General features: G+C 40.0%; 1 protein-coding gene across 4 annotated transcripts in view; it reads right to left on the reverse strand.

Annotated features, from left to right (window-relative positions):
- KCNJ16 (potassium inwardly rectifying channel subfamily J member 16) overlaps positions 1 to 24054 on the reverse strand; it is a 365449-nt gene that overhangs the window by 309291 nt on the left and 32104 nt on the right. For 2 of the 4 annotated variants that reach the window (XR_014793011.1, XM_084862376.1), the window contains exon 1: positions 1521 to 1576. The exons of 1 other annotated variant lie outside the window; for it this stretch is intronic. The gene's annotated coding sequence lies outside the window, so the exon portion shown is untranslated. Of the gene's footprint in view, positions 1 to 1520; positions 1690 to 24054 lie in introns of those variants that run through there. One more of the 4 variants, XM_084862373.1, reaches the window with a different exon arrangement.

Genomic DNA, 24054 nt, shown 5'->3' on the forward strand with positions numbered 1-24054 from the left:
TATAACTCTTAGCAAATTTGAGATGAAAATCCAATGAATATAGTATTTAAGCATCCAGAACATAATAAGCACAAAGATGCTTATTTTTCTACCTCACCATAGAAATACTTATAGTCCATCTGATGCCTGGAATCATGCATTTTTCCACCCACTATTCCTAAAGTTAGGTTTGAGGACACTCTTCCTAGAACAAGGAAGTAATATAGAATACTCAAGGATAAACTTATATAGGACAAAGGTGAAACAGTTTGTTCAAAGGATGGGTTTTATAAATTCAAAAGGAGAAGGTTCCACTAAATATATGAATTGTTTTGGTACTACCAAATATTTATTCTGAATACCTTTTATATGTCAATGCTTTCCACAAAATCACAACTTTGGCCAAGTCCTAATTTTCAACTAATTCATATCCTTAACTTGGACTCACCATTAACATGTATAATGAAAGAAACATATTTTTTCCAATGTCCTTGAACTTTTTTTTCTTGCAAATCCAAATATACTAATTTAGGAATATGCATTATAATAGCAATATTGACTGGCCCTTCCATTACAGTCTTTTCTTCCACTTTCAAATGTTATCATGGTCTAGTTTTATATGAGACTAATGTCTTAGATTTAACACAATTCTCACAGTGTCAGGCTCTAAAAAAATGTAAGCAGGAATTATATCTATCAGCAACTATACATTAATATATTCTTTCTTCTTAAAAGTCTAACTCTTGTAGCTATAAGACTAATATTCAGCATAAATATTTCAGTCTTTTTCTCCTAGAGCCTTTTCAGTTTACCCGACTACAAAGGAATGTAAGGCACATTATCAAAACCATCTGAATATAGCAATAATTTACCACCTACACTCACAAACAAGGGAAGTGACTCTATTATATACATTACAGAATTCATGGTAGCCAGAGAGAAAGGATCAATACCTCTACACTTTTCTAAATAAATACTCAGAGACAAAAGTTTCATGATTTTAATGGACAAGAATTTAAAAAAAAAAATTCAGAGAGAGAGAGAGGTAATTGCAAGAGGAGAAAAGTCTTCTAATTTATGTTAAAAAATCAATCTAGGAAGTTGATGTTTTTATTCTCATATCATTATATACAAAACTCAGAAGAATTAGCTTATTTTTCTTAAAGTTTTAATGTGGTATATAGATGCTTATTTTAATGCTTGAAGTTAATAAAACGGGATATAATAATTTGCTTCTGAAAGAACTGTTAGAATACTCCACCTGGTATTGAATATGGAACATGAAGTCACTTTGAGACAGCTTCATACATAGTGGAACCAAGATCTGTTTAGTAAATCCCTTAAAGACCCATTAGAAACTACTTTTGACCAAATCTTCACAAAAACTCAAGGAATGACACACTGAGTCCTACTTGAAGCACCTGGATAGAAAAGTCAATGGTCTTTATTGCACTTGATTCAACACTGACATTTACATTGCTGGCCCCTAAGCAAAGCATAGGCATGACCTTGTACAAGAACAAAAGTAGATTAAAGCTTACCTGTTTTCACTCTCCCCATAGAGGACCTGTGAGCTGGGTGCTCACAGCTGGGCAATGGTAAAAAAAACATTCTTTAGTTAATAATAAAGGGAAGGAAAGCTGCAGACACCAAGAACCTGGGTTAACCATTGACATTGGTTGTTCCTACTGTTCCACCCTGGGAATCTACATAGGTAGCCCTTGGCATCTTATAAAGCGGGCAGTGGCTGGTCAGCTGAGACTGTGGTTACCTCACCACCTCTGTACCTCTGCGGAAGGTACAGCGTGAAGGTCATTCGAGCATGCATACCCTGACTAAGTTTTCACTCGGTCAGGGTTACAAAGGAGGAAGACTTCCTGGGCCAGAAACATGCTCAACAATGCCAGTAAGTGACTCAAATATTTACAAACAGGGTTGCTGGGAGCTAACCTATGGAAACCATCCTGCCGGCTGGCTTTCAGCTGTGGAGCATTGAAACCCTTTTCAACCAGAACTCTTTGTCTGCATCTTAGCAGGTGAGGGGTGAGATGCATGCCAATGAAAACTGAGACAAGACAATCAGAAAGAGCTAAGCATCCATTCCTACCTCTATTCAACATGCCTTTAATAATTATTTACCAAGTGCCACACAGTTCCAAAGACGCCCTGATAAACAGGAGACAGAGATTATGACTGAAGGGTCCACCCTCCCCTAACCCCAGAATCAGAGCTTAAGACTGAGAGGACAAGCGGAACACAGGCTGTGTTCAGGTAGTTACTTCACCCTAGAGGCAGGTTCTCAGGATGAAATGAACTGTAGAAGTGGTCGAGTTGGCAAGCTGGTTGACCAGAAGTCAGAAGATGGAAGGGTAAGAGAAGAGCTGGCTTTAAAGTGGTAGCATCAAGAGAAAGGCCAAGAAAACGTGAAACAACATTCCCAAACCCTATGGGAGCTGTATCCAGAGCTCAAAGGCAGTCTTGTATTTCTCTTTACTCCAAAGAGCGCTGGTAACCTGGGGATCTAGGAGCACCATCCAGTTTGACTGACCCTCCAAACCCAAGGGGAGCTTTCTAGGTCCTGAGCATAGTTGCTGTTTGGGGGGTTGTTTGGTTTGGGTTTTCATTTTTTTAGAAGCATGAACACTTGCCAGGCCACAGTGGCTCAGTTGGTTGAGCATTGTTCTGTTCACCGAAAGGTTGTTGATTTGGGTCCCAGTCAGGGCATATATGGCAGACAACTGATCAATAGCAATGTTTCTCTCTCTCTCTCTCGCTTTCTCTCTCTCTCTCTCTCTCTCTCTCTCTCTCTCTCTCTCTCTCTCTGTCTCGTTCCTCTCTCTAAGCATGTCCTCGAGTGAGGACTTAAAAAATAATAAAATAAAGCATGAATTCTTGAGAAAGCAAAATTGGATTTCAATGCTGGTGCTGTCACTAGCTTTGAGACTGTGGGAACTGCTTAACGTGTGTGCACCTCAGTTTTCTCATCCATAAAGTGGGGCTAATAATGATAACAATGATGTCAAAAACACCCACCTAAGCCAGATATTTGAGAGTTGCAAACCCGTTAGCTATCATTCAGGCTTTGACATTCTGTTCTGGAGCATGTGATATGCAACTTGTTAAACAGTAACAGCTAGAAGAGTTTGAACCCTCCAAGGGACCAATCTTTTCAATCACCTCTAAAGGTCAGGGAAGTAGTGAACCCAGAGGCTAACTTTTCTGCAAAGAAAATTGAACACTAGAGAAATGTCCACATTTCCATACTAATCGAGGCAACTTCCATTATGGCTTATCCATAATGAGCCCTACTTGACTGTTTAGCATTATGGATTCCTCTCTCAGTTACTGGCCTGATGCCAAGCTGAGCTCCCTTTATCCGTGCCCCATCTCAGAGGACTTCTGAAAGAGCACCAGGTACACAGAAAGCTCCCACTGCTCTGCAAGGACACTTTCAGGGAGGGCGGCTTTGTCTGGGGGAGTGTTCGGACTGATCTGAGAAGATGAGGCCTCTTAACTGTATCGCATGAGAAAGACCACAGAGAAGGCAGGACAGAAAGCAAGATGGGGAAACTGGATGTCTTCCCAGCTCCAACAGAGTCATATCATCACGACTTGGCTGCATTCCTTTGTTTGAAGTAAATGCCTAGAACATCAGACACACCCATACTCACATGTAAGTAGAAAAGCAGTGACCTTCAGAGTCTCCACAAAGACCACGTGGCCCTCAAAGCCCAAGATATCTGGTATCTGACCCTTTACAGAAAACTGTTTGCCAATCCCTGAGCCAGCTGACCCATACAACTCACTATTCACCAAAGACAATGCCCCTCCTTCTGACTAATGATTGGCGCATGGTGAACTTCAGGTTGACTGAATTTCTATAATTTAAAAACCCATCTTTCTATGTACAATCCAGCAATCATGCCCCTTGGTCTTTACCGAGAGTTAAAATTTTATGTCCACGCAAATACTTGCACATAGGTGTTTATAGCAGCTTTATTTATAATGGCTAAGGTAAAAGACTTCCTTCAGTGGGTGAATAAACTGTGGTATATCCAGATGATGAAATATTATTCAGTGCTAAAAAAAAAGAAAAGAGCTATCAAGCCATGGAAAGACATGGAGAAATACATACAGGGTGGAGCCAAAATAGGTTTACAGTTGTTCGTATAGAAAATAATACAATAATTAACCCATAATAATATAAGAATAAACTGTTTCTTGTACTCACAATGGTAATCTACTTTCACCCCACCCTGTATTGCTATAGAACATTATGGAAAAGGTAAAACTATGGTGATAATAAGAAAATCAGGAAATGGTGAAGGGCAGACAGAGGGAACAATGAACAGGCAGAGCACAGAGGGTTTTTAGAGCAGTGAAAATACTCTGTATGGGGTTATAAGGATGCATACATGTTATTACAGAGCTGACCAAACCCAAGAGTGATGCTAAGGTACACTGGACTTTGAGTGACAATCATGTATCAAGGCAGGGTCACCCTTGCTAAAAAAAAATGTATCATTCTGGTGAGCAATGTTGGCAATGAAGGAGGTTCTGCAGGCATGGGAGCAGGGGATCCATGGGAAATCTTAGTACCATCCTTCAATTTTTACTGCTCTAAAAAAAGTAAAGTCTTAAAAATCTTCCCTTCAAGGTTCCTTTCACCAACTACTTCCTTGTCTTTTCCAAACATCTATTTATAGTTACTTTTAAAATATATATTTTTAAAATACAAACTTGTTAGGGTCTTCAAAGGAGGAATACCTGAGGCCAAAAGTGGTAAAGAATTATAAATTTATTAGGTCATTGAAATCTAGATGGGCTTAGCTCCCAAATGGCACCAATACTCAAGGACCGGAGATGGGGAGTCAGAGATTTTAAAGGACTCCAGGTGGGCTTTTTCTGGGTGAAGAATTCTCTGGGCAGGTCTGGATCCTGGGAAGGTCTGATAATGGTCTTAGTGAGTGGAATGTGGCCTACGCAAAAAGGAATGTTGGTTGTAAAGTGGTCTAAAGGTTAGTTCCCATTGGAGGGGGCATCGATTTAATTATATGATCAGAACTAACAAAACTTTTAAAAGCACTCCCCCTTTCAATCCATATAGTATGGTTCTTGGTTGCATATGTCATTTCCTTCACCAGAATGTAAATACTAGTGGGAAAGAATTGACTGAAGTCTTTAAAGCATTTAGCAGAAAGCTGTATTACAGCAGCAGCTAAGAAATGAATGCTTTTCTTCTTACAGCAATTATACTCTATTGGAGACCCAAACACTTCTATTTTTCACACTTATTGACTTTTCTCTCCAGTTGCTGTCTTAATAAGCTTCCTACGTTCCTCGTCCATCTTCCACTTCTCCTGAAGCCCCAGCCCCACTTGCTTCACAGAGACTCCACCCAACATCAGAATGAATACATTTTGCCTGGGCTTTTTTCCCCTCTGCATCACCCCAGCACTCAAAATTTTCCTTCACTGTGTCTTGTTTCCACTAGAGCAACTGTGTTTTACTGTGTCCCAAACCTTTCACAACATACATGGTAGAAAATATGAATAAGTACAAAAAAGGCAATGAAAATGAATTGTGCCTCAATTTCCTTTGCCACGATTATTTCCAATCTTTTCCTCTATTTGTGTTAAGATAAAATTGAGATGCAATTCTATTGATCACTGAATCGTATTTTTAAATCTTTGTCAAGGAGGTCTCACCTTAATGCCAAAGAATGCACCTACTAGCTCTGGACTTCCCCACCTCCAGGAGATGCAAGTTCATAGATCTTCCGAGGCTGGCTTCTGCATCTTCCCTAATCCCATCCCCATTTACTAATGCAAATCACACCATGTTGTGGGCATGAACTGAAATCGTGCCTTGAGAGAGCTTTATGAACTGTAAAGCTTGCCACAGATGTGCCAAAACATTTAAAGGTATACCTATACATCCAGTAAATCCTATTCCTCTGTAAGTCGTGCCTGTAAAGGGAAAAGTCATCACCTCAAGGAAGTATCTGTTCATGGGGATGAGAGGAGCATCAAAGGTGGCTGGGTTCTGAAAGATACCCTCAGGCTGGCTTATTTCACTTAGCACAGTACCCTCCAGGTCCATCCACTGTCCCGAATGGAAAGATTTCCTTCTTTCTGATGGTTGAGTAACATAAGTAAGAGAAGGACAAATACCATATGACTTCACTTATTAGTACACAGGAAATCTAAAGAACAATATAAAAGAACAAACAAAACAAAGACAGACTTACAGATACAGAGAACAGACTGATGGTTGCCAGAAGGGGAGGAGAAAGGGGGCTGGGTGAAAAAGGTGAAGAAATTGAAAGCCCAGACTAGTAGTTTCAAAATAGTCACGGGGATGTAAAGTACAGCATATAGAATATAGTCAGTAATAGTCTAATAGCTATGAATGGTGCCAAGTGGATACACCAGTATCAGGTACAACATTTTGTAAAATATATGATTGTATAACCACTGTGCTGTCCACCTGAAACTAATACAAAATAATACTGAATGTAAGCTGTAATTAAAGTACTTAAAAAAATTAAAGAAACCCTCATTTGAAAGACTATTTTTATTCATTATGTCTTTACCCGAATAGCTCAAGCCCCAAACCCCTGACTTTTGCTAAACTGATGACTTTGTTAGGAAATGTTGGAGGGAGACTCATTTTGCTGCATGCTTTCCTCAATTCTTCTTCAGTTTTCATATGGAGACACAATCCTTCCCTCTCCTGACTCTTTCAAACTGCAGGAGTGAATGGGGAAAAGGGAGGCCCCTGTTGCCCCTGCTCTTCCCAGACATTTTCCCCCCAATGCTTTCCTTTCCCCCAAATAAGAATTAAAAGTGATATTTCTTTTGACAGCTGGTAACTAATCCCACCTTAGCAGGAAGGAGAGAAGGAAGCCAGCAATGGAATTTTCCATTCCTATGTCTCTTCTAATTTTTTTCCACATCAGGTACTTTTCAAAAGCTAGACATTTCCAGGGAGTCTGTCTGTCTCTGTTTTGTCTAGCGGGGTCACGTGCTCCTTCAGGTCGCTGGTGCCACCGGAGAAACCTGACTGAGCTGATGTTTGTATCTGGAGGAGGAACTTGAGAACTTCTGAATCTCCTAAGGAAATAAAACTGCAACGTGATGCCTTGGCTGATGCAAATGGGATTTTTCCTTGGTAAAGATCAAGTTCACACAGCTAGTTGCTCAAACCACAAATCAAAAAGCTCTGTATCCTAATACCTACAACTCTGAGTCTTAAAATAAGTCTCTGCTCAAAGGTCTTTTGCCTGCAGGACTGACTTCCTTCCTTTCTTCCTTCCTTCCTTCCTTCCTTCCTTCCTTCCTTCCTTCCTTCCTTCCTTCCTTCCTTCCCTCCCCATCTCTCCCTTCATTCATTCCTTCCTTTTCTGTTTAAATACTAAAGGGCTGTCTCTACTTGACAATGTTCCAAGCCCACCAGAATGTATACGATAAAAAGCAGATGAAAAAGTAAAACAAAAACAAAAATCAACTTGAATTTGTTTCCTTAAGCAGCAATCCAGTTTAGCATTTTCGTAAGATAATGGGCAATATTGTAATTTTTCCAAAGATTCTTAATTGCTTAATGAATGAGAAGAATATTCTTCAAAGGCATCAACTTAGTATAAGCAGGCAAGTGTAGGGGGGATATCACTAGAGAAAAAGTCAGGATATTAGATTATACTGTTGGACTGACAATCAGAGGGATGACCCTTGTCAAGACACTTTATTTCTTTGAGCCTTAACTTTTAAGCATGCAAAATAAAAGAATTATGTGGTTCTATTATCTCTTCTTGGTATATAATTTTATTGTGCCATCTATCCATATTATAATGAAATGAAGCTACCGTGTTTTCCCGAAAATAAGACATCCTCTGAAAATAAGACCTACTTACAGGTTTCCTTCTGAGTGAAATACAAGGCATCCCCCTGAAAATAAGGCCCCCCTCCCCCCAGGCTAAACATGAGAGATTTAGTCCACTGATTCTGAAAGAAATGGAGTCACAAGAAATTCACCAGGAAATTCAGGAATTGGATTGTTATGATGATGTTCCAGAAGATGATGACATGATTGTCATTGAATAAATGAGTAAATTCTTGATACTGTAGGATTCACAGTTTGTCTGGTTTGTGTTGACAACTACCGTACTACCGTACCATATACAGGTAATAAATTTCCTTTATTTTCATTTAACAATAAATGTGAACCGTATTCTTTTTCATGAAAAAATAAGACATCCCCTAAAAATAAGACCTACCGCATCTTTGGGAGCAAAAATTAATATAAGACACTGTCTTATTTTCGGGGAAACAGGGTACAGATATAAGAACAGGGATTACTATGTATTTTTGTTCTTTACTGCTTACTCAATGTCTAACACAGTACCTGGCCCATAATATATGCTCAGTAAAAATATGTTTAGTGAATGAATAAATGAACCAATCAACAGAGGATTATGTGTTTATATCAAGGCAAAAGGACCAAATAATTCAATTTTGTTTAAATCGAAGTAGCCATTTGAAGTTTTAGCATAAGTTGGGTTGGATTCATGTGGAAACAGTCTAATTGACACCAAAAAATGGTAGTCACATTTATATCCTCTTATAGTCTTAAAAGTTATTTGTTATTGCTGGCATGTAACTGTTCCCCGAAATTATTAGTCTTCAAAATGGAAGATTCTATACATTTCTTACTCCCATTGTCATCTCTATAGGTTGCTATTTCTGTAGACTCTGAGTATAAAATACAGGTCCAGTGAAGGCTGAAAGGAAAGTAGTTACTGTGAGGCTTCACAGGCTCAGAAATCTTGCATTTTGTTGGGGATTTGTACAATGCTATTTGAAGATAAATTGCATCTTGAAATTTTTCCTGCAACAAATTGACTTTATTTATAATGTCCAGTTATATCCTATACACCACAAGTCAGCCTAGAAAGCAATACTTTTCACCTATCAACATTTGGTTTTGATTTATGCATAAGGGAAAAGAATGGAGTCAATTTAACAGAACTGTGCAGACAAATGTTTGTGTAAAATCATTCTAGAAAGCTTGTTTTGCACTAATGATTTCCCTTTTCCTGATCTATGTATTTCACAAGCAGATAGCTAAACACTAACATGTACTTGCTTTCTTTCTCCCTTCTTATACAAATTGCTCTCTCTATGGAGTGGGGGTTAGTAGGAGACAGAAATGTCACTGTGTATGTGTGTGTGCTATAATTGAAAAGCTAAGAAACTGATGAAATAACACTCCTGTTGGTTGTGGGGATAGAATGTTCTGGAGTGGGTAAAATGGCTGGTCTCTCTTGACAGTGGGAAATAGATCTGTTCACACTACACTTCCGATTACTGAACTCCTGTACATCATTTCGCCTGCCCATGGGGCAGAGAGGCACACATTGTTGGAGGGGGGCAGAATGTGCCAGATTGACCTCCTTTTTCTGGAAACAATTTTCACAAAACAGAACCCAGTGGAAGAAAACACAGGAATCCCCGAATGCATATTGAAAAGGGATCCGTTTCTCACTCACCAGATAACAATGGTTAATGACTTGGGTAACCCGACTTTGCTTTCCTGTGGTCTTAATAAAAAGGCTGGTTCATTCCATTAGGAAATCAGTGAGATGAATCGTAATGAAGAACCGCGATTCTCTGCCAGGATTTAGCAAAGGCCATGAATAGCTCAGCTTAAAAGTTGAATTTCTTGTTTCCCTTCCTGTGTGGTTCTCTTTGAAAAGGCAACAGAATGGTCCATTTGGCCTTTGGAAAATGCATCTCAAAGGAGGAGCCACAGCCAGCTGGTGAGGTCCATCCTAAGTAAACTAAGCTGTGGGGCATTAGGCATGCCCTGGCCAGAGGGCAAATCTGAAAATGAAGACTAAGTCACTTGTGTGGACTTTCGTGCTAATGAAGGAGGATACTGAACAGACCCAGCTTGTAGGACACAGCTCCTCCAGGGCTCAGAGGCTGGGCATATTAAAGTGCTCAGTGCTGCACATTCTCCTCTGTAGTGGAACAGTTCTGCTATAAGGTGACATAGGTGTTCTTAGAAATTACAATGCTATGCATGACCACCCCCATCCCCCACCAAATAAAAAAAAAATAGGACTTACAGGGAAAATAGGACTAGCAGCGAAATACTCAAAATTTTCATCAGAAAGCCCTAGCTGGGTGGCTCAGTTGGTTGGACCATTGTCCTGTGCACCTAAAGGTAGTGGATTCCAAACTCAGTCAGGGCACATTCAGCAGACAATGTCTCTATCCATCTCTTTCTCTCCCCTTTCCTCTATCTCTAAAATCAATAAAAAATACCCTTGGATGAGGATTTAAATTTTTTTCATGAGAAATATTTATTTTACAAAGATAGGAACCTGATAAAAAGGTTGGCATAGTGTTACACATGATTGATGTTAAGGAATGCATAAATGTGACAACATGGCGCACTGCCTGGGGAAAGGCCCAAGGTTCAGTTGTGGACGTGGGAATCGGAAAGGTTTGCAGCTTGTGAGTACTAGGAAGTGGTAGAGTTTTCTGACATCTGACGGGAGGCTGGAGCCCCAGGGGTAGGTGAGGGAGCTGTGCATGTGTGTTTTGTGGATCCCCATGTAGCTCAGTTGAGTTAGGGGCCTTTTTTCTCTTTCACATCAAGTTTCTTGAGGAGAAAGGCTTGCTCAAATTATATGCTGTGCTCAAGCAAACACAGATCATATTCAAATTGTTCCTTAGTATATCAAGTGCACAGGAAAATGAATTGCATTTTCAACCAAGAGTTATAGCAGAACTGACAGAATATTCCCGAGTTAAACTAGTTTAATACCTAACAGTCAAATGAAGAGTTAAACTTTTTCTGAACCCTGTGGCAATTTCCAGATAGCTGTTCAGTGCTGTGTTGACATATTAAATTATCTGCGTCTATATTTTTCATCTTTCCCCAATAATACCTCTTATCTTCTCACACCATACGTATGGTCAAGTCAAAGAAATCAAGAGCTTCTTTTGTTTTCACACGAGGGTGTGCCTTCAATGACCACATTATTATTTCTAGCTCACCTTCCTTTTTTTTTTTTTTTTTTTTTTTACCTAGCTCTAGTTTCTAAATTTTTAAAACTTATTTTTCAATTATAGTTGACATACAATAGTATATTATTTTCAGTGTATAGTATATACAGTGTACAGTGTAGTGATCAGACATTTATTTACCTTATGCAGTGATCACCCCAATAAGTCTAGTCTAGCTCTGGTTTTTAAATTCTTCTGTTTGTTCCAGATCTTAATCACAGTATTTTATAACACATCTACCTATCATTAATACTTTCTTTAATTTTATCCAATTAATACTTTCTTTAATTTTATTCAATTTCTTACCCATGAAATGTTTTCTTATTTCATATAAAGTTGGATCTTGTTACCATTTTGTGAAGCTTTCCTTCAACCCTATGACACTAGTCCACTTATATCAAATATGCAAACCAAATGCTTGTCAGTCTATCTCATTTGCTTTTTCCGTAATGTGCAGAGTTGAGACTCCTCTCCAAGTAGGAATCTTCCCCTTTGGGAAGGGTTTTACAGGGATCCAATGTAAATATGCAGGAACAGGAACACCCACACTGTGCTTAGCCTTCCTCGTCGTGTTTTTAAGGCTAATCCAAGAAAACAGCCTATAAAACATGCACACACGGTATGTGCATCGCCGATCTGCTGGTAAACATCCCTTCTCTGATTAAATTGATTCCTGAGGAATTGGCTCGGACAGCCAGTACCAAAGGTCATTTTCAAAACTTCCTGTGCCCCTGGGAATGTTTTGTGTTCATAATATGCATTCGGTTTATAGACACTTAAGAAAAGCTCCTTTGTGTCACACCAGAAACAAAGCCGAGATTAACACAGAAGAATCCCACCACTTCTGTGGAATCAAATGGATGCTGGCTCCTGGAAAGAAAAGAAAGCTGTGTTTTGAAAGATTCGCCGAAAGTCTCAATCTCTCCATATTTTATCTCCAAGCCTCCAAACAGAAAAGCAGAAGAAATTCTGCCATCCGGGGACAGAGGCCATGACAGGATCTGGACAGGATGACAGACGAGAAACAGGAGAGCCAGACCTGGGATCACAATGAAAAACAACACAAAACAGAGGAAATGGGCTCTTAATGCCAATAAACCAGCTAAACAGGATTTCTCTTCCATTTTCTTAAAAAAAAAAAAAAAGTTTTAGAGAACTTTAAAAACTTTTTCACATTTAAGAAAATGCATTTTGCCCTGGCCAGTGACTTGGTTGGTTGGAGTGCTGTCCTGTACACCAAAAGGTTCAAATTCCACTCAGGGCACATACCTACATTGTGGTTTTAATCCCCAATTAGGGCGCGATGGCAGACGACCAATCAGTGTTTCTTTCTCACATCAAAGTTTCTCTCTCTCTCTCTCTCTCTCTCTTTCTCAATAAAAACATATCCTTGGGTGAGGATCAAAAAAGTGTTTCTTAAGTATAAATTAGTAATATCAATCAATCAATTCCAAGCCCTTCCTAGGACACTTTGTTTACCAATTAGGGATACCATGTGCAAACAATATTTTCTTTATTGTTAAAAGGAAATCAACATATGCACATGTTTTATGCAGTAAACATGATTTAATTGAAGATATTAAACCCACTCTTACTTATATTTCTTTGCAGACTAATATTCCATGTTTGTTATGGGACCAATGTGTTTCCCTTTCTCAGGGTAGCACCGTATGATTCCATAAACCACAGGTGGCTGGTGGGCTGCTTTTCTATTTATTTTTGCTTAGAGATCAGAGAGGATCAGAGACTGAAGTTTGAATGTTGTCTAACTGTCCCAATTCTGCCAATAATGTTCACTAGGTTTCTGAAGTTTTAAGCAGAGAGAGGCAACATTTTTAAAACATCAGATTCTTTTTAAAGCGAGAACTCAAATTACCAATGCCCTGCTCTTAAGGGGTCACTGTTGTCAAATCCTACACAGGAGGCTTCTCTCATATGATTGCAATTACCAACATCGTAGGCTATCAGTGTGTGGCCTCATGGCCTGCCTAGAGTAGAGCCTAAAGTGATTTGTTTTGAGAGAGAAAGAGAGAGAGAGAGAGAGAGAGAGAGAGAGAGAGAGAGAGAGAGAGAGAGAGAGAGAGAGAGAGAAACCTTCAGACCTATGAACCACAGGGAATTGAGAGGCAGGAAGTGAATTGTGCCCTGTATTCAATTTGTCAGCATAATCTCCAGTCCACTCACTTGGCCCAGCTCAGGTGTCAGTAACTGGAGCAGAAAAGTCATCAGTTGAAAATACTACTGTCTGATCAGTTCCAAGCTTGTGACAGGGGACATGCTGTATAGATCCTTGGGGACATGAAGAGGCAAGAAATGAGAAGAGTCCAGTGGTGGGCATCGCTGATTACAACGCACAGATGTATTAGTTATTTGAGTATGAAGGAACTAATAGCATACAACTGCTGACGATCCATGCAGCCAGTGGATTTGTTTGTTTGTTGGTTTACTTCGAGATGCACGTTGATGTAACTGCTCATGTCCCCACTCACACTCAGGTTCAGGTCGTGGTATCTGGCAGAGGTAAGCTTTTCTGAGCCCTGCCTTGGATACTGCGATGTGCCTGAAGGATGTGCTTGCAGCCACGACCTGAAATCTACTGATGTTCCACCTACTGGCTGTTCTCCTGGTACTTTAACACTTGTCCAGACAGAGCGTGAATTTCCTATCCTTTTTTGTCACCCTATTTTTAACCAGGGCCTCCCTTTCAAATAGGTTAGTCCCAGAGCCAAGTGAATTCCTCTAAGAAAGACAGCCCATCGCCGGTTTCTGTACTTCCACGTGGACCTGTGACTGGGGAGCACAGGTGGGAGGCCTGGGTGGTAGTTGGTGCTCTAAGTATATCGGAAGGCAATGTATTAATGAACTGCTTTGGCGAAGTCTAACTGCAGGCAGACACAGCTTGTGCTGTGACAGCACCCATCTCCAAGGCTCAAACAAATTGTTTCCATTTCCCTCAAATTATCCAGGGACGGACCAAAGGGCTTCCGCTAACAGCCATGCTTCTGTGAAGAACAAAGTGCACAGTGGGAGCCAGGCTTCTCACCCTGGGGGCTCATGATAACAGTATGTGGTTATGATTCATTCAGCTTGATGCATGAACCAGGCTTCCTAAAAGCTGTCCCAGAAAAAAAAAAAAAAAAAAAAAACGGAAAAAAAAACCACTTAAAATACTCTATCTGAATACAGTTTTCTTTGTAAAATATAAAAAATATATAACTCTTGAAGAAATAACAGATAAAGTCTGAATCGTTTCATTTCATTCGATCCCTTCAATGAATCTACACTCCTGTGTTTTAGGTGTATCGATACGAGGTGGTAGGAACTAACAGGGTGTGGTAAATAGTAGGTGCTTATTAAATTAAACTGTATAATGTTGAAGAGTAGACACAATTTGCTTGTGTATTTTGACTTCAGTCATCTTAATTTTACAGATGAGAAATTGAAACAAAAGCAAGTTAAATGATATCACAAGGTCACAGACTAACAAGTGGCAAAGTTGAGACCACAAACTCGATCTTTCAATTTCAAGACCAGTGTTTTCAAAATACACAAGCAAATTCCTTAGTCAGACAACCGTTCCTATATAACTAACCTTCTCACATTGCGTTTGAATTGCCTGTGCTCTGGGTATTTTGTGAGGGAAGGCTTATATTCTGACAAAGGAATAGAAACTAGGTTTGTTCTGACTAGGTTTGTCCTGTATATCCCAATTCCCTCCAAATAGATACAAATATGTTACTGCCGTGTAGTTAAAAGAGAATCAGTGTGGGGGTCAGGTCGGAGGGAGGAGGATCCCAAGGAAACAAGCCCCTGGAGTGATGAGGGGTTATGAATAGCTGCTCTCTCCCATCTAGCATTTGCCAGAGGCCAGGCAGTATGCTAAGCCCTGTAAGTATGTTATCTTATTTAATCCTCTAACCTCATAAGTCAACACAAAATTATCACTCCCATTTTGCAAATAAAAACCTGAACCTTGAAGACATTGACTGCAATGTCACGTAGCCAGGGAGGGTCCCAAGCTCTCCTTACCACTGGCCGTCCTCCCGTTCCTGTGCTTTTGCATGAGGTACCTGGAAGACCCCAAGTGAACTTGTCAGTTTCTACCTAAATGAGAAATCTCCACTGAACTAAACTGATTTCTCCCAGGTGTTCTCCAAGGAGGAGAACTCGCACTGGCAGAGCCAGCTGTGACTGGGTGCGATTGTCCTGGATGTTACAATTATCTACAAGGAGGAAGTGCATGTGTCCAACTTTATTTCAGGTCTCGTCTCACCAGGAGTGGGGCTCATATGTGGTGTTAGTCATTTTTCTTCCTTGAAATTTCACCAAATCATTAAAAATATTTATTTTCCTCTGAATGTTAGAGGAGGGCTTACAAGGTCATGGAAGCGGTTTTCAAGGTCGTCACAGGAAACACCGAGTTCCCTTGAACCGGGCACACTTACTGGAGGTCAGATGGCCCTTCAGCGTTTGGTGAAGGTGCTCTGAGCCCTGGGAACTGGGGCTGATCTGGCAGTTCCTGGATGTTCAGACACCCAAACCACAGCTGGATTGCGGAAAGAGAAAGGCACAAACTGGTTCTGTGAGATTTTACCTTCATGGGATCTTAATTGGATATTAACACATTGCGGACCAGTAGTTTCATTGCCTGCTTTACCCAGTGGTCAGATAAGTTTCTATTGAGTGGGTACAAAAGAACATTCCACATAAATGTTAAAGGCATGCACAGGAGCAGCTGGGGATGAGCTGGTGATCCCAGGCCTGACAGCCCGGTGGCAGAGGAGGCATTTGGCCAGGGGACTGGCGAATGGGCAGTGGCCCTGCTCACAGGAGGGTAGGCCTAGGGACCCCACCTGCACAATTCAATCGTGGGCTGGACCTCTAGTGAATGAATAAATGCCCTTTCCTGTCCCTAAGGAAAAATACGGGTGTGTTATTTTGCAGCTATCCTTTCTCAGGAAGTGGTGGGCACCTTGAGCTATGAATTGCTTCCTTGGTCTGATCTCATTCACTCTTTCTTCTGTGCTTGAAGGGAAGGCTGCAGGCTTCCTCTCTGGTTGTGCCTGGCTGCATTGCTGAGAGAGAACCTGCATTGTCTAGTCTGTTTAAAAAGACCTTTATTCTTCATCAAACCTCCTCAGAATGAAGTTTCTTTGCAGACATGTAAAGATGATTTTGGGACTCAGACAGAAAAACAGAATGACATCTAAATCAATGGTTGTACCAAATCAGGGATTTGTTACCTGCCAAGAATTATTTTTATTTTAATCCTCACCAGAGGATATGTTTTCATTGATTTTGGAGAGAGAGTGAGAGATATAGACAAAAAGAGAGAGAGAAACATCAATGTGAGAGAGAAATTCTTCAGTTGCCTCCCATCCATGCCCCAACCAGGGACTAGACCCACAACCTAGGCATGTGCCCTGACCTAGAATCAAATCAACAATCTTTTAGTGCTCAGGACGACACAACCAACTGCGCCATCCCAGACAGAGCAGCTGGAAACCCTCGTCCATCCTCTTTCTGTGCCTGGTTTAATCATTAGCTCTTCTGAAAAGACTGCCAATCACATGCCAACTATTAGTTCCTGAGTAGTTTTTATTCTAACACCCCTCTATCTGAACTCAAGTAACACCAATTATTTTTAGAAACAGACACCAGCACTTTAAAACATGACGGAGAGAATAATGTGTGAGAATAACCAAGGGAAAAAATGGGAAGCTAGAGTAACGCAGTGAGCTACGTTATTGGGTGTAAACATATCGTAAAGTCACAATAATGAAGTTGGCGATGAAGAATCCAGAATGAACCAGCAGATAAATTTAAGACAAGGTTCCCCAGAGGCACATCATAGAGTGTGTAAAAGCAAAATATTTGATAAAGGTCACAGCACCAACTAACAAGGAAGGAATGTACTATTCAATAAAAGTATTAGAATAATTGGCTAGCTATTTGGAAAATAAATCATTTTAGAGCCTGACTTCCTATTTTATACCAAAATAATATTCAGGGAAACTTTTTAAAAATTAAGCTGTAATACGTTCAATAAATAGAGGTAAAAAATGTACTTGGCCTGGCTGGCATGGTTGAGCATCGACCTATGAACCAGGAGGTCACAGTTTGATTCACAGACAGGGCACATACCCAGATTGAGGGCTCAATCCCCAATGTGGGGTGTACAGCGAGGCAGCCAATCAATGATTATCTCTCATCATTGATATTTCTGTCTCTCTTTTTTTTTTTTAAATATATTTTATTGATATTTTACAGAGAGGAAGAGAGAGGGATAGAGAGTTAGAAATATCGATGAGAGAGAATCATCGATCAGCTGCCTCTTGCACACCCCCTACTGGGGATGAGCCCGCAACCAAGGTACATGCCCTTGACCAGAATTGAACCCGGGACCTTTCAGTCCGCAGGCCGACGCTCTATCCACTGAGCCAATCCGGTTTTGGCATGATATTTCTGTCTCTTGCTCCCTCTTCTTTCCACTCTGAAATCAATTTAAAAATATATTTAAAAAATGAATTTGATTACCAGATAGACCATGAACGTTTAAGTGATGAAGGAACTGTGCCTTCACACCATCATTTCATAGATAATGTTTATTGAACATTTACTGTAGGCAAAGAATGTATAAAGTGCTTTAGGCACTTTTCTCAAAGCAACAACACTATGCAAATACTCTCAATGACTCTGTTATGGAAATATGAAAGCTGGGGCATAGGAAGTTTGAGGAAGGTCCCAGGGCCAAGAAATGACAGAACCAGAGTATGAACCTTGATGGTCTGATTCTAGAATACGTGCTCTCAGATTTTTATCCCCAGAAATATATATATAATCCGAAGGACTTGTATAAATGCATATAAGTACAACCAATGGACATAAAACTATGGGGAGGGAGGGGATGTGTGGGAGGGAGGGAGGGGGGCAATAAAAAAAAATCAAGAAAATATGTAAAAAATAAATAAATAAATAAATAAATAAAAATAAAGTTATAATGCAAACTCTAAAAAAAAAACAAAAAAAAAAAAGGAAATAAAATTGGAGAGGAAAAGACAAGCTGGTAAAAGGAAAAGGGGAAAAAAAAGGGGGGGGGGCTAACGTAAAACTTAGAAGTAGAAGAAATGCAAATGGAAAATAACCTTGAAAAAAGTCGAAATGTAATCCATTACACACACGCAAAACACTGACACTGAGACACTTTTTATAAAACAAAAAAATCCATGCAGCTGTGCTTTCCTTTACAAATAATCACACTTAAAACTAGTAAGATCTTGGGGAGGCAGCAATTAGGCATCATCATGCTGCTTTCAAGAAATGACACACCAATTTATACTCCCCACAAGCAATAAAAGAATAAGAAGCTTTAAAAGTATTGATAGCCTTTGATCTAGAAATTCTACTGGTAGGAATCCATTCAGAAGGCAATTTTGGAAATGCAGACAAAGTTTTAACCAGAGACATTTGTTTAAATTGTTTTATTAGCATAAGAATAGCTATAGAATAATCTATAGACCCAACAATAAGAAAATGGTTAAGTAAATGAAGGCAAATCTATGAGATACTATAATGTAAATATTCTATAGTTCAGGGGTCAGCAAACTATAGCTATGGGCTGAATGCAGCCTGTTCATTTTTTTCTGGTTTTGTCAATAAAGTTTTATTTGAACACAGCCATGTTCTTTCATTTACATATTGTCCTTAGTTGTTTTCATAATGCAAGGGTAGAGTTGAGCAATTACTTCAGACTGTATGGTCTGCAAAGTCTAAAATATTTAGTATCTGGCCCTTGACGGAAAATTATGTTTACAGAGAATATGTGTTTATAAAGACTTTTTAATGACAAGGTTACATGTGAGTTTTTAATCTTAAATAAATAAGCAACACATTATATTTAATCTAATAATTACTAATCCTGATGCCAATAATAAGAAAGGTATGGAAAAAAACCAGTGCCTTGGAATAGCACAACAGTCCATTTTAAAATGGAGTGGATAGATATGATTTCACACTCACTTAAACAGCAATATCTGTTTCTTGGTAAATTCTTTCCTAGTACTAGCAATCCCTACAAATGCATTATATCTTCTTGCCTCTACACAACCCGTGCTGCACAAACACAAATCTGTGATAATTTATGAAACCTGAGTCCCAAAGGCGAGCATGGCCGCAGCCAACGATGATGTCATCTGTCATCTATGCTACCCTGAAAGGGCAACTCTTCTCCCCAGCTGACCTCGTGCTCCAATGGCCATCCTTCTTCACGGCACATCAGACTCTGGCATTATACCGTTGACCTATTGGGTAACCCTGGCCTGGAAAATTAGGTCAGGATACTACTCTGTTTGCAGGCCCTGAAGAAATTGCAAACAAGAATATAGACCTTCCATAACAGTTCCCTTTGAAAACAAACAGTGCCTTCCAGGGAATACATGGCCAGGAAGGAGATGACAGCCCAGAGATCTGTGTTCACGTCTCCCTGTTGTTTTTGTCTGGCTCAGAAATCATTAGCACCTGATAGTGGTTTCCAGGCTGTCCCGCTGGGGAAGGGCAGTCTCCGGCCAGGTTCCTGTCAGATAGCAGACAATCTATGCCGGCCATATCTCCGAAGCAGAAGCCTGCAATCCTTCAGTGCACCCATGGGCCTTAACAGACAGGGCTGCTCATGTGAGTCTCATAGTTAAAATTATGTAATAACAGAACTTGCAATAAGGATAATGAATGACTTGTTAAAAAAAAAAAAAGTCAGACTATAGGATCAGACCCAAGAGGATAGTGATCAAGTCCTAGAGTTTCTGTGAACGAATTGTCTGTTTTAGGAGTGCAGATTCTGATTCATCGGACTGAGGGTGGGGTCAGAGGTCTTACATTTCTAATGCCAACGCTGCCATCTTGACATCACACTGAGAAGCAAGGGGTTGGAGTAGGAAAACTCTATTTTAATTTATTTTCCCAACCTTTTTTTTTTTTTTTTTTTTTTTTTTTACATCTTCACCTGAGGACAAGCTTAGAGAGAGGAAAGGAAAGCGAGAATGAGAAACATCAATTAGTTGCCTTCTGTACGTTCCCAGACCACAGATCAAACCCACAACCCAGGTATGTGGCCTGATCGGAAATGGAGCTGGCAGCCTTTTGGTACACAGGATGATGCTCAACCAACTGAGCCACACCAGCCAGGCATTTTCCCCTCCAATGTTAATGCAACTCCTCTGGGAATTACCACTGACCACTCTTCTGGCTGTTAGCATCTGCTGTCCTGTTTCATGGCAAGTATTTGTCTATGTCTATGTAAGGCTGTCTTTCCACTAAACGGCAGATCCATGGAGAACAAGGGTATCTACTTCCAGGGTGCATCCCTCCATCTAACAGAGTGTCCTGCGCAACCAACACCCAAGCGACATACAGCCATGCTTCCAGACTGCTGTACCATGCAGCGAAGTGCAGCTGTGATGACTGCAGAATGGAAAGGAAAAATGACTAACTTCCCAGATTTCAAGTCAGTGTTCACACATGCAGGTCTCATGACATGTGAAGGACACACACTGAAACCCTCTGGTTGGCCCTCTCCTGTGACATATCCCCCTGCTTGTCTGCCACCTTTATTATCCACCTGGCCTTGGCTTTGTGTCATTGCCAGGGGTCTTGTTTCTTTCTGCCCACACCTGATTCTGGGATGTGGAGGTCCAATGCTCTGCTTTTTAAGTTCCCTGTGCCACACTGGCCCCTGTTTTGAACACCTGAAATGTATAAAATTGAAGGTTAATGTGGATTTTATGCTGCCCTGTGGGGCAGGAAAATGGAAAACCTGAGCTCCAGGAATGGCCTATTTCCTGTTTGATTGGTCGTAACAGTTTCCTAGGGGGGCAGGTGGCATAGACAGAGACTCAGACTCAACCAATTCTCAGCAAGTCTCTTTCCAACGCCCCAGAACCAGCCTCCCTCTCCACCCTGATCCAGATGGAACACCTGCACCCAAACCCGCAGGGCTCAGGCCTGTTCCAAGAGAGTGAGTCAGGGATGCTTAGTAAATGTACCCGGTCCAAATTTAGAACATCTCTAGCACCCTATCAGGATCACTCATGCCCCGGTACTGGGAATTCCTGTTTCTGCTGCAGCCCCAAGAAGCCACTGATCTTTTCTCTGTTTCTCAATACTGGCATTTTCTGACATTTCATGTGAGTGGAATCGTGCTCTATTTGTTATTTTTGTGCCTGGTTTATTTCACTTAGGATAATGTTTTCAAGGTTCACCTGTGGTGAAGCATGTGTCGGTACTGTATCTTATTGTTGAGGGGTATTCCATTGCATGAGGGCAGGATTTTTTATCCCTTTACTAGTTAAGGAACTTCTGAGCCATTTCCAGATTTGCCTATTATACACAATGCTGCTACGAACATGCATGTTTTGTATGGCCATACTTCATTTCTCTCGAGTAGATACTTAGGACTGGCATTTTTGGGTTGTATGGCAAATTTAAGAAACTATTAAACTTTTTTTTCCCCCCAAAGTGCTGAATCATTTTACATTTCCACCAGTGATGTATAAGAGTTCCCATTTCTCTACATCTTGAACAATTATTATTGTCTAATTTTTTTAAATCGCCATCTTGAGGGTGAGAAATAGTTATCTCACTGTTACTTAAATTTGCATTTTCCTAATGACTAATGTTATTGAGAATCTTTTCTGGGGTGTGGTGTCCATTCATATATCTTGTTGGTGAAATGTTTCAATTGAATTGCTTTCTTTTGAATAGAAAATAGTCTTAATGCTTCTTTCTCCAAAGTGATGTCACGTATGCATCAGATGGCAATGGAAAACTTTCAAAGGCTAATCACTCTGTATGTGGAAAAGGACTTAGTAATATTCATAGTAGATTTAGTAATAAATACTTCTTTAGGAAATTCAAGCTTCATTGTACAATGCACCATCAAAATGCTTTGCTAACCTGAAAGTTTTCCATGCATGAACTTGACCATCAACTGGCATAGTTCTTTTTCTTCTTTTTCTTTACTCTCTTTGGCATTCCTCCCCTGCCCCCAAATTTGTCAACACTGGCTATAAACCCACACCTCATGCAGGTTATTATGGCACTGGGAACAGATGGTAAAGTTTCCCATAAAACAGACCTGTGTGAAGTGAGGTAAATAAGCACAGAGCCCATGAATGGTGAGAACTGAAATGGAGGGTTAAGTACAAATTAAAAAATAGAAACATGACTACTAACCTTGTTTGGGAAAAATTATCTTTTTAGAATACAGCTAATACAAAACATGCATAATCCCCAAATTATTTTCATTTCCTCTGGAACATGGCCACACACTATTATTGGGGACAATAGGTAAAACATTCACCAATAGAAAAATACAGTAGAACAGATTGTCTGATAATTTAGTAACAATCCCAAATTTTATAGGGGCATGGCTTTTGTTTTGTCTTTGTGAAAGTAAAACAATTACTGTTCACATGAATCAAATGGGTGATTATTATTCTCTTTTCCTATTCTCTTTTTTAAAATTATTTTTAAATTGTTGTTAATCCTCACCTGAGGATATTTTCACATTGATTTTGAGAGAGAGTGGAAGGAAGGAGAGACAGAGAGAGAAACATCAATGTGAGAGAGACACATCAATTGGTTGTCTCCTGCATGGGCCCCAACCAGGGCTGGGGATTAAGCCTGCAACCAATGTAACTGGCCTTGACAGGAATCGAACCCAGGACCCTTCAGTCTGCTGACTGACTCTCTATCCACTGTGCCAAACTGGCTAAGGCAGCTAATTCTCTGTTTGTGTATGATCACAATTGTTAAAAGGAAGCCAGAGGACGGTCACTTTTTCTTCTTTGTACTTCTTTAATAGGTAGACAGTCCACAGAGTAATCCCCACCGCGACCCATCCTCTAGTCTAGGTCATTGCATTGGATTGAGCCACAAGACTCTTTGTTTTTTTGTGGCTATTGTTGTGGCTTTTGTCACTTCTTGTATGTTTTTCTGGTTTAATATCCATATTTAAAAAAATAAAACCTTAAGATTTACTCCATCTCCCATTTCCTCTTCACAACACAGAATAAAGAGAGACATGTGAATGCTTCTCTTTGTCATGGGAGGAAGTTATTTTTTATCTTTGGGGTCATGTGTTGTTTTTGTGCAGACTTCAAAGTGGCTCCCCCCATGTGGATGATCTTAGTTCCACACAATGACCACGACGTCAAAGAAAAGGAAGAGGAAGCATACGTGTCAATCTGCTCACAGTCGTGTCTCCGATATAGAGCAGTGTCTCGTAAATTGTCAGCAATCCACACATATTTACTGACTGAATGACTGATAGATGTTAGTTCTTGTTTGGAAGGACACTTTAATATTAAAAAGCAAATAATTGGGGAGGGTAGAGAACAAATACATCCCAAATTTGAAATGTTTAAGAGAAGACAAAATCTCTATATAATCAGTTGCTGGGCTATAATTCAATGCCCTTCATGTTGAGAGACAACCATCCATTAGACAGATGTATGGCAAAATGTCGTGCACATCACAGCTCCCTCCCAACCCCCAGCCTATGTCTACACACATAGTATGGGATACAGAGCTTGATAATGGCCAATGTGCAGTGAAAAGTTAACTCATGGAAGGCAGAGGACAAGCAACTGACAAACAGCAATGTTTCTATCTTCCAAGAATCATATCCCCTCTACCCAAACCCATTGTTGATGCAAAGCAATTAATAATTGCTATACACAGTAAAATACAATTACAGAAGTTCATAGAATTACATTGGTCCACTGTCAGACAATGATATACACTAATTGTTTAAATTATTCAATCATTACTGCATGCCCAATATTCTGCTAAATTAGATTTCCTAAAGCTCTGATTAATCTAGTCGGCTACTAATATGCATCTAATATCCATGTACAAAAGGTCAATATGTAATTGCATTGAGAGGGAAGAAGTCATGATTAATGCTAATTCGAAAAGCAAATACATTTCAGAAATGTCAACTTGG

The sequence above is a fragment of the Pipistrellus hanaki genome (genome assembly GCF_964339955.1).
Source record: "Pipistrellus hanaki genome assembly, chromosome: 16".
In the NCBI taxonomy this organism is placed as follows: Eukaryota; Metazoa; Chordata; class Mammalia; order Chiroptera; family Vespertilionidae; genus Pipistrellus; species Pipistrellus hanaki.